Source organism: Lissotriton helveticus, chromosome 5_1, assembly GCF_964261635.1.
Source record: "Lissotriton helveticus chromosome 5_1, aLisHel1.1, whole genome shotgun sequence".
In the NCBI taxonomy this organism is placed as follows: Eukaryota; Metazoa; Chordata; class Amphibia; order Caudata; family Salamandridae; genus Lissotriton; species Lissotriton helveticus.
This window is the reverse complement of record NC_136065.1, coordinates 1,120,622,043-1,120,636,406: the sequence shown is the minus strand read 5'-3', so window position 1 is coordinate 1,120,636,406 and position 14,364 is coordinate 1,120,622,043.

The following is a 14,364-nucleotide window of genomic DNA, read 5'->3' as shown; positions in this document are numbered from 1 at the left end:
AGTGTGGCATTTCAAAAAAGGCAAGATGGCGCAGACAATGTTTTTCAACACTTCCTCATTTCCTTCGAATCGAACGTTAACAGATGTTGGGGCATATTACCAAAGTTAAGCGATATTTATCGCTAACGATGCTTACCAACGAATTTTTTACCGCTAAGCATCATCAGAAATTATCGAAGATAAACCTTGCTATTATCAAGGTTTATCACAAATGCGATAATAAACGGCCGCAATGCATGAATATCGCTAAAAACTCAGCGATATTCATACATTACCGAGCTAATGCTCTTAGCCATGTTATCCACCTCCCATTGGATAACATGGCTAAGAACTGCTCAGGGCAGGTGTTACTTTTTGGAGATATTGGCGCTTACCGCGAATATCTCCAAAAGTTGGTAATAGGAGATAGATATCTTGCATGTTGTAATGCAAGTTATTGTGGTATATGGAACTCATACCATAATCTCTCAGGAAAGCAGAAACTGATCCTTTTGGGACCGCCTAAAAAGGCCTAGGGGGTGAGGAGTACTCTACTTTGCCCCCTTTTCACGTTCCGAACTATTTTATTTTACTCTCTTCTGTAATTACACAAAATAGCAGCGATAAGATGCATCGGAGACACACAGTGAGAGAAAGGAGGCCGGAGATGAAGAAGAGATGTCAAATACACATTGGAGATAATATAGTGGAAGAAGGGAAGTAAATATGAGTAAACTTACCATGTAACATAAAAATGTTGCACTCTATACTATAAGTCTCATTTTATACTACAATCACTTCGCTACAACCTCATAAATTAAAAATAAAAATGAATAATGTCTCAAACAATTTTTGATTTCTAAATATAAATTTATTCTTCAGAATTTTCTAAATTTGAAAGAACTAGTAACATGTCCTCATCAGCAATGTCCTCATGAAAAGTCTCCAATAATGATTCTTGTAACTCTATGGTCTCCAAACACTCGATAAATTCGCCATCAAGAGATTGATCAAAAAAATCATTCAAGTCATCTCCTCCTTGTGACAATATTTCATTATTGGTGCTGTCCATTTCAATCAATCTAATGGAATCATACAAGTCATCGCCTCCTTGTGACAATATTTCAATACGTATGAATATTTTACGTATGAAGTTCCACAAGGTGCCCAAAAAGCAGAGTGCACTCCCTGCTTGCCTTCTCCAGTAAGGGGGGGTTTACAGATGCAATCAGCGCCAGCAGAGCCTGACGCGTTTCGAGTTATCCACTCTTCCTCATAGGCTGTCTGCAAATTGAGTAACTGCAAGCAAAAAACAAACCAGTATTTTAGTCCCTTATTTATTGCCATTATGCAACATAGAGATCACCTGATTCTTTTCTTCACAAGTGAACATTATCAACAAAGTGTGTGCTGGGACTGGTAGTCTTTCAATAATACCCCAGTGGGCTGATTGCAGTTGTCTCAATCAAATAGTTCATAGTCACGAAAGCACTTGCATGATAACCTCCCCGTTCAAATTATCGGCAAACCAGATCCGCCCTGCCGATAGTTGTACCAGCAGCGGAACCATTCCAATGTACGGCGGTGCTCTCCACGGCCGGGTCGGCCGTAAATATGAAGTTCCACAAGGTGCCCAAAAAGCAGAGTGCACTCCCTGCTTGCCTTCTCCAGTAAGGGGGGGTTTACAGATGCAATCAGCGCCAGCAGAGCCTGACGCGTTTCGAGTTATCCACTCTTCCTCATAGGCTGTCTGCAAATTGAGTAACTGCAAGCAAAAAACAAACCAGTATTTTAGTCCCTTATTTATTGCCATTATGCAACATAGAGATCACCTGATTCTTTTCTTCACAAGTGAACATTATCAACAAAGTGTGTGCTGGGACTGGTAGTCTTTCAATAATACCCCAGTGGGCTGCTTGCAGTTGTCTCAATCAAATAGTTCATAGTCACGAAAGCACTTGCATGATAACCTCCCCGTTCAAATTATCGGCAAACCAGATCCGCCCTGCCGATAGTTGTACCAGCAGCGGAACCATTCCAATGTACGGCGGTGCTCTCCCCGGCCGGGTCGGCCGTAAATATGAAGTTCCAGAAGGTGCCCAAAAAGCAGAGGGCACTCCCTGCTTGCCTTCTCCAGTAAGGAGGGGTTTACAGATGCAATCAGCGCCAGCAGAGCCTGACGCGTTTCGAGTTATCCACTCTTCCTCATAGGCTGTCTGCAAATTGAGTAACTGCAAGCAAAAAACAAACCAGTATTTTAGTCCCTTATTTATTGCCATTATGCAACATAGAGATCACCTGATTCTTTTCTTCACAAGTGAACATTATCAACAAAGTGTGTGCTGGGACTGGTAGTCTTTCAATAATACCCCAGTGGGCTGCTTGCAGTTGTCTCAATCAAATAGTTCATAGTCACGAAAGCACTTGCATGATAACCTCCCCGTTCAAATTATCGGCAAACCAGATCCGCCCTGCCGATAGTTGTACCAGCAGCGGAACCATTCCAATGTACGGCGGTGCTCTCCCCGGCCGGGTCGGCCGTAAATATGAAGTTCCACAAGGTGCCCAAAAAGCAGAGTGCACTCCCTGCTTGCCTTCTCCAGTAAGGGGGGGTTTACAGATGCAATCAGCGCCAGCCGAGCCTGACGCGTTTCGAGTTATCCACTCTTCCTCATAGGCTGTCTGCAAATTGAGTAACTGCAAGCAAAAAACAAACCAGTATTTTAATCCCTTATTTATTGCCATTATGCAACATAGAGATCACCTGATTCTTTTCTTCACAAGTGAACATTATCAACAAAGTGTGTGCTGGGACTGGTAGTCTTTCAATAATACCCTAGTGGGCTGCTTGCAGTTGTCTCAATCAAATAGTTCATAGTCACGAAAGCACTTGCATGATAACCTCCCCGTTCAAATTATCGGCAAACCAGATCCGCCCTGCCGATAGTTGTACCAGCAGCGGAACCATTCCAATGTACGGCGGTGCTCTCCCCGGCCGGGTCGGCCGTAAATATGAAGTTCCACAAGGTGCCCAAAAAGCAGAGTGCACTCCCTGCTTGCCTTCTCCAGTAAGGGGGGGTTTACAGATGCAATCAGCGCCAGCAGAGCCTGACGCGTTTCGAGTTATCCACTCTTCCTCATAGGCTGTCTGCAAATTGAGTAACTGCAAGCAAAAAGCAAACCAGTATTTTAGTCCCTTATTTATTGCCATTATGCAACATAGAGATCACCTGATTCTTTTCTTCACAAGTGAACATTATCAACAAAGTGTGTGCTGGGACTGGTAGTCTTTCAATAATACCCCAGTGGGCTGCTTGCAGTTGTCTCAATCAAATAGTTCATAGTCACGAAAGTACTTGCATGATAACCTCCCCGTTCAAATTATCGGCAAACCAGATCCGCCCTGCCGATAGTTGTACCAGCAGCGGAACCATTCCAATGTACGGCGGTGCTCTCCCCGGCCGGGTCGGCCGTAAATATGAAGTTCCACAAGGTGCCCAAAAAGCAGAGTGCACTCCCTGCTTGCCTTCTCCAGTAAGGAGGGGTTTACAGATGCAATCAGCGCCAGCAGAGCCTGACGCGTTTCGAGTTATCCACTCTTCCTCATAGGCTGTCTGCAAATTGAGTAACTGCAAGCAAAAAACAAACCAGTGTTTTAGTCCCTTATTTATTGCCATTATGCAACATAGAGATCACCTGATTCTTTCTTCACAAGTGAACATTATCAACAAAGTGTGTGCTGGGACTGGTAGTCTTTCAATAATACCCCAGTGGGCTGCTTGCAGTTGTCTCAATCAAATAGTTCATAGTCACGAAAGCACTTGCATGATAACCTCCCCGTTCAAATTATCGGCAAACCAGATCCGCCCTGCCGATAGTTGTACCAGCAGCGGAACCATTCCAATGTACGGCGGTGCTCTCCCCGGCCGGGTCGGCCCTAAATATGAAGTTCCACAAGGTGCCCAAAAAGCAGAGTGCACTCCCTGCTTGCCTTCTCCAGTAAGGGGGGGTTTACAGATGCAATCAGCGCCAGCAGAGCCTGACGCGTTTCGAGTTATCCACTCTTCCTCATAGGCTGTCTGCAAATTGAGTAACTGCAAGCAAAAAACAAACCAGTATTTTAGTCCCTTATTTATTGCCATTATGCAACATAGAGATCACCTGATTCATTTCTTCACAAGTGAACATTATCAACAAAGTGTGTGCTGGGACTGGTAGTCTTTCAATAATACCCCAGTGGGCTGCTTGCAGTTGTCTCAATCAAATAGTTCATAGTCACGAAAGCACTTGCATGATAACCTCCCCGTTCAAATTATCGGCAAACCAGATTCGCCCTGCCGATAGTTGTACCAGCAGCGGAACCATTGCAGTTACTCAATTTGCAGACAGCCTATGAGGAAGAGTGGATAACTCGAAACGCGTCAGGCTCTGCTGGCGCTGATTGCATCTGTAAACCCCCCCTTACTGGAGAAGGCAAGCAGGGAGTGCACTCTGCTTTTTGGGCACCTTGTGGAACTTCATATTTACGGCCGACCCGGCCGGGGAGAGCACCGCCGTACATTGGAATGGTTCCGCTGCTGGTACAACTATCGGCAGGGCGGATCTGGTTTGCCGATAATTTGAACGGAGAGGTTATCATGCAAGTGCTTTCGTGACTATGAACTATTTGATTGAGACAACTGCAAGCAGCCCACTGGGGTATTATTGAAAGACTACCAGTCCCAGCACACACTTTGTTGATAATGTTCACTTGTGAAGAAAAGAATCAGGTGATCTCTATGGTGCATAATGGCAATAAATAAGGGACTAAAATACTGGTTTGTTTTTTGCTTGCAGTTACTCAATTTGCAGACAGCCTATGAGGAAGAGTGGATAACTCGAAACGCGTCAGGCTCTGCTGGTGCTGATTGCATCTGTAAACCCCCCCTTACTGGAGAAGGCAAGCAGGGAGTGCACTCTGCTTTTTGGGCACCTTGTGGAACTTCATATTTACGGCCGACCCGGCCGGGGAGAGCATGCCGTTCATTGGAATGGTTCCGCTGCTGGTACAACTATCGGCAGGGCGGATCTGGTTTGCCGATAATTTGAACGGGGAGGTTATCATGCAAGTGCTTTCGTGACTATGAACTATTTGATTGAGACAACTGCAAGCAGCCCACTGGGGTATTATTGAAAGACTACCAGTCCCAGCACACACTTTGTTGATAATGTTCACTTGTGAAGAAAAGAATCAGGTGATCTCTATGGTGCATAATGGCAATAAATAAGGGACTAAAATACTGGTTTGTTTTTTGCTTGCAGTTACTCAATTTGCAGACAGCCTATGAGGAAGAGTGGATAACTCGAAACGCGTCAGGCTCTGCTGGCGCTGATTGCATCTGTAAACCCCCCCTTACTGGAGAAGGCAAGCAGGGAGTGCACTCTGCTTTTTGGGCACCTTGTGGAACTTCATATTTACGGACGACCTGGCCGGGGAGAGCACCGCCGTACATTGGAATGGTTCCGCTGCTGGTACAACTATCGGCAGGGCGGATCTGGTTTGCCGATAATTTGAACGGGGAGGTTATCATGCAAGTGCTTTCGTGACTATGAACTATTTGATTGAGACAACTGCAAGCAGCCCACTGGGGTATTATTGAAAGACTACCAGTCCCAGCACACACTTTGTTGATAATGTTCACTTGTGAAGAAAAGAATCAGGTGATCTCTATGGTGCATAATGGCAATAAATAAGGGACTCAAATACTGGTTTGTTTTTTGCTTGCAGTTACTCAATTTGCAGACAGCCTATGAGGAAGAGTGGATAACTCGAAACGCGTCAGGCTCTGCTGGCGCTGATTGCATCTGTAAACCCCCCCTTACTGGAGAAGGCAAGCAGGGAGTGCACTCTGCTTTTTGGGCACCTTGTGGAACTTCATATTTACGGCCGACCCGTCCGGGGAGAGCACCGCCGTACATTGGAATGGTTCCGCTGCTGGTACAACTATCGGCAGGGCGGATCTGGTTTGCCGATAATTTGAACGGGGAGGTTATCATGCAAGTGCTTTCGTGACTATGAACTATTTGATTGAGACAACTGCAAGCAGCCCACTGGGGTATTATTGAAAGACTACCAGTCCCAGCACACACTTTGTTGATAATGTTCACTTGTGAAGAAAAGAATCAGGTGATCTCTATGGTGCATAATGGCAATAAATAAGGGACTAAAATACTGGTTTGTTTTTTGCTTGCAGTTACTCAATTTGCAGACAGCCTATGAGGAAGAGTGGATAACTCGAAACGCGTCAGGCTCTGCTGGCGCTGATTGCATCTGTAAACCCCCCCTTACTGGAGAAGGCAAGCAGGGAGTGCACTCTGCTTTTTGGGCACCTTGTGGAACTTCATATTTACGGCCGACCCGGCCGGGGAGAGCATGCCGTACATTGGAATGGTTCCGCTGCTGGTACAACTATCGGCAGGGCGGATCTGGTTTGCCGATAATTTGAACGGGGAGGTTATCATGCAAGTGCTTTCGTGACTATGAACTATTTGATTGAGACAACTGCAAGCAGCCCACTGGGGTATTATTGAAAGACTACCAGTCCCAGCACACACTTTGTTGATAATGTTCACTTGTGAAGAAAAGAATCAGGTGATCTCTATGGTGCATAATGGCAATAAATAAGGGACTAAAATACTGGTTTGTTTTTTGCTTGCAGTTACTCAATTTGCAGACAGCCTATGAGGAAGAGTGGATAACTCGAAACGCGTCAGGCTCTGCTGGCGCTGATTGCATCTGTAAACCCCCCCTTACTGGAGAAGGCAAGCAGGGAGTGCACTCTGCTTTTTGGGCACCTTGTGGAACTTCATATATATATATATATATACACATATACATATATATATATTACCTACTGGCGGTCGCCAGTAGGTATATATAGTTAGGATTTTTTCTCTATGGGTTTTTTGAAAATTCTATGTCTAATAACTTTGGCGTTTGTGGACGGAATTGGCTGAAATTTTCAGGAAAATGGCACATTTTGTTTCTGAGCAGCCCTTGAAAATTTGGGGGGGGTTCGTCCAGTGGGGGCCGAGAAAAAAGGGGGGTCCCAAAACGTGTTTTTAACATTGAGTTTTCCATAGGGCGGTTGGCCTCACTTTTAGCCCGAACGGCTGAATGGATTTGCACGAAACTTGGCAAAATTGTAGGGACTGGTAGCCCGATGTGCCTTTTGTAGGTCTCAATATATGTGCTCCAGTGGATTTTGAGAAATTAACGTTTAAAAAAAGATATATATCTGTAACAGCGGACCGGTTAGCCCTCTGGTTCGCGGACTTTTCGCGCAATGGAGCTTTGTGAAGCGAAGCTGATTGGTTCTCCGGCGTCTGTCAACATTCCAAACAGTCCGTAGCGGCCGCCATCTTGTCTCTCGGTAGGATCGAGAGACAAGAGGAGGTCAAAACAAAGGGGGAAATAACTATAAGGGGGCATAGTAGATCCTCGCTGACCCCCTAGGTTTGATGTGGAGGTTTTAAAAGGGCCCCGCGGGGCAAAAAAAAATAATAAAAATAATAATTGAACGGCTGAATGGATTTGCACGAAACTTGGCAAAATATTAGGGACTGGTAGCCCGATGTGCCTTTGCTAGGTCTCAATATATGTGCTCCAGTGGATTTTGAGAAATTAACGTTCAAAAAAAGATATATATCTGTAACAGCGCTCCGCTTCGCGTAACGGAGGTTTGCGAAGCTGATTGGTCATTCTGTCACTGGGCTATAGTTGGGCTACATCTGGCTGATATTTGGGCTACATTTGTTTTTTTGTGTGTCTGGCGGCCATCTTTGGGCTACATTGGGCAACATTGGGCTTCATTGGGCTACATTCGGCTAATTAGCAAATAGCTCATCGCAAACTAGGAATGGTAAAGAATCGCTATTTATTCCTTAAAGTTCGCTATTTAGGAAATGCAAATAACTTTGATGATACATATGGCGGTTCATCTCTAACAAGATAAGAAGCATAGGGATAGATTTATGATGACTGGCGCATCACCAGGGATGTGTTAGTCATTCTGTGCCGCTGTTCCGTCACCTATGGTGTGCTGCATTTACAATGCGGCGCATCATGGGGCAAAAACAGCACAGATGCGTGATGTATCTGTGCCGTAAAGGTGGCGCATTGCTGGAGTTGTATCGCAAGTGTGATGAAGCTCCAGCAAGGGTCGGGGGTGCCCCTGTCGCAGGGTTTCTGTTCTCACACAGAACTGTGGACAGAGGATTGGAACCTCGGCGAATTAGGGTGTCCCAAAACTCACGTTAGTAATCAAAAACTATTTAGCAAGCTAGGTACAGTGTCACATTGGATATAACAAACTCTCAATGTTTAGACAATCCAGAATATGAACTTATAGTACCTCAGGATACGTGGAACTCATGAACAGTCGGTCGTTATATATTGCTTAGAAACCAGAACATGGAGTTAAGAAGAACACATGTGTATTTGAAATGTTTATTTACTAATGCCGTCTTCTCAGGCGTAGTACCTTAGATAATAAAAGTACACATATTATCAGTAGCAAAATTACCAGCATAGTTACTAGTACATAAAAAGTGAATGGTGATAGTATGTTAACATGCTGTAAATGAATAAGAGTTAGCAACACTTATAAGCAGCCGCGGGCCGTGGAGGGAGTTACGGTGAGGCAGGGAGGCGGGGAGGGGGAGAAGCAGGGTGGAGAATACAAGTACACATATTATCAGTAGCAAAATTACCAGCATAGTTACTAGTACATAAAAAGCGAATGGTGACAGTATGTTAACATGCTGTAAATGAATAAGAGTTAGCAACACTTATAAGCAGCCGCGGGCCGTGGAGGGAGTTACGGTGGGGCAGGGAGGCGGGGAGGGGGAGGGGCAAGGTAGAGAGGGCTCCACCCTGCTTCTCCCCCTCCCCGCCTCCCTGCCCCATCGTAACTCCCTCCACGGCCCGCGGCTGCTTATATCTCACCCTCCCTAATACACATATTATATTATTTGCTAAGAAGGTCTCTTTGTGTTGGTTTAGGGCGTGTCCATACTTTAGTGTCTTAGATTTGAAGGAATCACATCAGCATACACCAGCTCTCTCTTCATGTGAACCGCATCAACTGTTGTGTATGTGTGTTCGGCAAAGCAATATAAAACCCGCCTCATGCCCAGAATTGGCAGAAGTTGCACTTATGTTATGAGTATGAAGTCGTGGAGATCAGACCTCATAACAATTCTGTATCGTGTTGTTCTTGAAACTTTAGCACTCGCTGTACAGATATAGTTTAACAAGTAAAGCAGATAGTAGACCAATAACATATTATTCTCATGTAAACCACGATGAACTACTAGGTGGAAAGCTAAAGCAACAACTAAGTGTCGTGTGCAGAAGTTGCAAAAAAGGAAAAATGGCGTTTAAACCGGTAATGAGCCCATGCTAACTTAACACGGTGTAAAGATATCCAGGACCTAGATGACACCTCCTCATGATCCGGAAACGAACTGAATAAGATAATAGAAGTGCCATCTCATGAGAGCAGATTGCAAGTTTATATGTGGACGGTCCGCAAGGTAAAGCATTAAAAACTAGGAAAATTCAATGCTAAAGAAAAATAAAACAGCCAAGTACTTTATCGAGTCTTAAGCCAATAGGCAAGGTAAATAATAAAAACTTGACAAATAAGTCAATGAATTGTCAATGAAATGCTAGTACTCAGCATATCAAACATGAAAAAGGTCTATGACATAACTCTGTATGCAAAATAAGCTGCAACAGCCTCCAATAGGAAGTCACCGTCTTCATCCGAAAACAGTTCAGCCATCCAATTTAAAAGCGGAAAAGAACATACGTGCTCTCCCAGCACCGGATCCTCTATCACCATCAGAGGACAGCTCGGTGGGTTTTCAAGAAAGCTGTGTTCCAAGAAAGACTGTGCTGCCGCCAGTAAATTCCAGGGACCAAGTAGTCCATGCATCAATGCCACAGCCATAATCCTTTCGCCAGGACAAATCAACTCGTGAGTAATGATAGGAGTCATCAGCTGATTAAAGTCGACGTCAGGAGAAACCGGTCCGCAGAGACACAAATCAATGGCCCAATCGAAATCACAGGTCAGGCAGTGAAATACAGGCTGGACACAGGTGAAGTAGGAGAACCGAAAAGATAATCCATATGCCGTGCTTAATATCGCCAACGGCATTGTGCCATAATATTCTAGCATGCGATTGCGGAACAGTGTCAGCAGCTGCAGGGTCGGAGGTTGCATAGGAGGGACATCCATATTTAAAAATGTAAAAAAGCACAAGAGCGTCCGCTGGTAATGCAAGTAAAAATGCAATCCACGAACCAGAGTGGAGAAAATGGAATGAAAGGGAGCAGGGATGACTCCAAAGATTTTCTCAAATGAAGTCACGAGACCACTGGTAACAACTTTAAAAAAGTGTGCCAGGGATTTTGTGGAGGATGCGTTAAAGATAGTCGGAAACATGTTGCTGAAATTGAAAGGCAAACCTGTGTACGGGTGTTCGCTATGTGAAGTACGAAAGTTTCACGGGCCGAACTCAAGGCCACCTCTCTCTGAGACAAAAGAGCTCTTATTCTTGTCATGCCGTTGAAACGTGTCCCAAGGTTGGTATTTGTGGCCAGATTGAAAACTCCCTATGTTCATGTGTGGGAGGAAATAGAACATTTCTGCAGCAAATAACCCGTTCACTTACTGTTACGATAAAAGGAATACTTTTAATTAACTCAGAACAATCTTCATTATTGAGCATCAAATAACTACCATTTTCCAACAACTTGATAGCAGGAACTGGCGTGCCTTGCAACACGCAAGCCATATTTGGTCGGTGTTTGTTGCATGAATCGTGTAACTGTATGTGCCTACACATTAGTGAATGATCTGGCGTCTCAGTGCATTCCTCTCCATTCAGATAAACTTCTTGATCATCTTTGAAACATCTGTATGTGTATGGAAGCGGCCAGACCTCATGAACAAAAGCACTACCTAAAGGTTCATAAAGACCTATTGGTATATATTTCATACAATTTGAAAACTTATATAAAGCAAAAGGCAGCGTTATTAAACCGTGGATAAGGCATGTTGCCAAAAAACCCGCAATCCTCTGCTGATGATGTCACTGAGCATGTCATGAATGATGTAATATGTGACATCATCAGTAGTGGATTATGGGTAATAGTATCTCTAGTTTACTCCCCTATAGCTGTCTTTCTTTTAACATAAGTGTGTGTTTCCTTCCCTTATACTTACTGTTTTTGGTTCGCTTCCAGTTCGCGTACCAGCGAGCGAACTAGGAAGCGAACTAAGAGAAATAGAGGTTGGCACAGTTCCAAATATTGTACCAATTTTTTAATAACGGGGAGGTAGTTCTGAAAAGAACTTTTTTTTTTATTTTTCTGAACATTTTTTTACTGTTTTTGAATTTTTCGGAACAGTTTTATATTTTTTTGGGTTTTTCTTGGAGGGGGCAATGAAAACGATTCATTGTAAAGGGCTCAACAGGAGCAACAAAACAAAAAAAAGAAGTATTTATTATTTTGGGCGTTTCGGACAAACTTGCATATGATAGTCAATAGCTCTGTTGATCAGAGTGATGCTTCTTTCTCCGTAGGAAATGAATCCATCGCAAAATACGCAGGTGTGTTTTACTTCACCAAATCTCATTTGTATATTTGGCACCATCTCCCTGCCCTCTGGTCCCGTTACTTCCGGTACAACAGATCTTCTGGCCATAATAGGGAGATTATCTAGGTCGTTCCGAAACTGTGCAGCACTGTAGTTGTTAGGATGCCACCTAGTCATATGGCGATGCATTGTGTAGTTTCCGAAACTGTATTTTTTGTCGGTCCCTCTGGACAGTCTATCTTGACATATAAGGCAAGTTACGTATCTTGCATTTACTTTTTTCTGACCTTTGGGAATTTTAAAAAATTGCCAAATGAAGTTTTCTTTCCGGTGAGACGTCTTGGGCTGCTCAGGCAAAAACTGCCTCTCTTCGTGCTCGTCCTCCTGTTCCTCTTCTTCTTCTTCTTGTTGAATTACAACTTGAGCAGGTGGTCCACTCTTCCTTGGATGTGGTGGAGGTGGTGGGGAAGCACCAGCTGAAGCTACTAAAGAAGCCATTGCTCAGTGATCACAAAGGGTCTTTCTCTCACAATGATGAAAGTCAGAGTGAGGAAAGAAGGAGGGATTTTCATCATTTGGGAAAAACAAGAGTTCTCAACCAATCAAAAGTGTTCATTTTAGATTATATGACCTAGTCTTACATCATTAGGAAACCAAAAGTGAAATGAACCAATGAAAAGTGTTATTACCAAGTCACATGACTTGCTGTGTTTACGTTAAGCGCTTTGCAGGGCCTCCCGGTTTGCTTCCAGAAACCTGCGCTTTGGCACTCGCTTCGCGTACCAGTTCGCTAACGTAGCACGTCATATGACGTATCAAGCGACAACGTGGAACGTCATGCGGACGGGAGGCGTCACGATGTTGTTTTCTAACGCGGCACTTGCGGTAAAGAAACGTTTACCGGCTCGCGGTCTATTTCGCGGCATCAAGGTCAGCTAACGGGAAGCTTCCCGATTCGCGAAGCGGGAACGAAGAAAAAAAAATATTTTAAAAAAAAATTATTTATAAACATATAAAATATATTTTTGGATTTAAAGAAGAATACATTTTACAGCTACAGATATTAGCTGTTAAAAAACCAATGAAATTCACAGAAAAAAACATAGGTTATAGACCATATATAGTTAGGAATTAGCATTTACAAAACCTTGAAAATTCACTGAAAAAACCATAGGTTATAGACCATATATAGTTAGGAAATAGCATTTAGAAAACCTTATTTTACTCACACAAAACCATTGAAATTCCATATATAGTTAGTTGCACTAACTATATATCGCGCACCTGCAATCCACTGCTGATGATGTCACATATTACATCATTCATGACATGGTCAGTGACATCACTGATGACATCACTGATGACATCTCAAATGACATCACTGATGACATCACTGATGACAACATCCAGTGACTGTATGCTTCTGTAAAGTTAAAATATGTCTTACATATTGAAGAATGAGTGGATGTATAAGTGTCTGGATGAAGGATTTAGTAGGTGCATGACTGACTGTATAAGTGAGTGATTAAATGTGTCTCACTGAGTGCATGGGTTAGTGACTAAACTGTTTTAAATTGTGCATCATTGTGTCTGTTGTTTTGTAATCTGATGCATGTGTTGATCATTAGCTATATGACTAACTATATGGGTTATTGATTAGTTGCCCAAGTATTTGTATGGGAGACTGAGTGTGTGTGTGGGTGTCTGGGAGGTGTATGACTCTGTGCATAGATGTGTGAGCAGTTGATTCACTAGATGTATGGGTTCAAAAGTGCATGTGGAAACATCTGTATGGGCGGTTGACTGTGTGCATGAGTGTATTGGTGAGTGAATGGATATCTCAGTGCTACATGTCAAAGTAAGTACATATGTAAAACACAGTACATGTGATAGTTGACATATATAAATAACTAAGCATAAGAGCCAGTGAATGTGTGAGTGGCTGTATGGATTATTGTGAACTTGTATCAGGGATTGTATAACAGAGTAAATATGTGTTATTATATGTTCCAATAAGTAAGGTGTGTATAACTATATAGTTGAGGAAATCGAGGTGTGATTGATTCTTTGCAAGACTGACTAGGTGTGTGAGTAACTCCATGGATGAGTGACAGTCTGTGAGTGTCTGTTTACACTGAGTGTATCTAAGGTTATATTAGAGTCTGAAGAGGTTCATTGTATCATCACATGAATGATGTCATCAGTGATGTGATCAGTAATGTCAAATGAGATGTCATCAGTGATGTCATCAGTGATGTCATTTGAGATGTCATCAGTGATGTCATCAGTGATGTCACTGACCATGTCATGAATGATGTAATATGTGACATCATCAGCAGTGGATTGCAGGTGCGCGATATATAGTTAGTGCAACTAACTATATATGGAATTTCAATGGTTTTGTGTGAGTAAAATAAGGTTTTCTAAATGCTATTTCCTAACTATATATGGTCTATAACCTATGGTTTTTTCAGTGAATATATATATATATATATATATATATATATATATATATATATATATATGTATATATATATATATATATATATATATATATATTCAAAATAGGATTTTCTTTATATATATATATATATATATATATTACTGGCGGTCGCCAGTAGGTAGTTAGAGTTAGGACCTAGTTTCCATAGGAAATACACAACATTCTATTTGGAATAACTTTGGCGTCGGTGGACGAATCTTCGCGAATTTCTTAAAGAAATGGCCTGCTCGG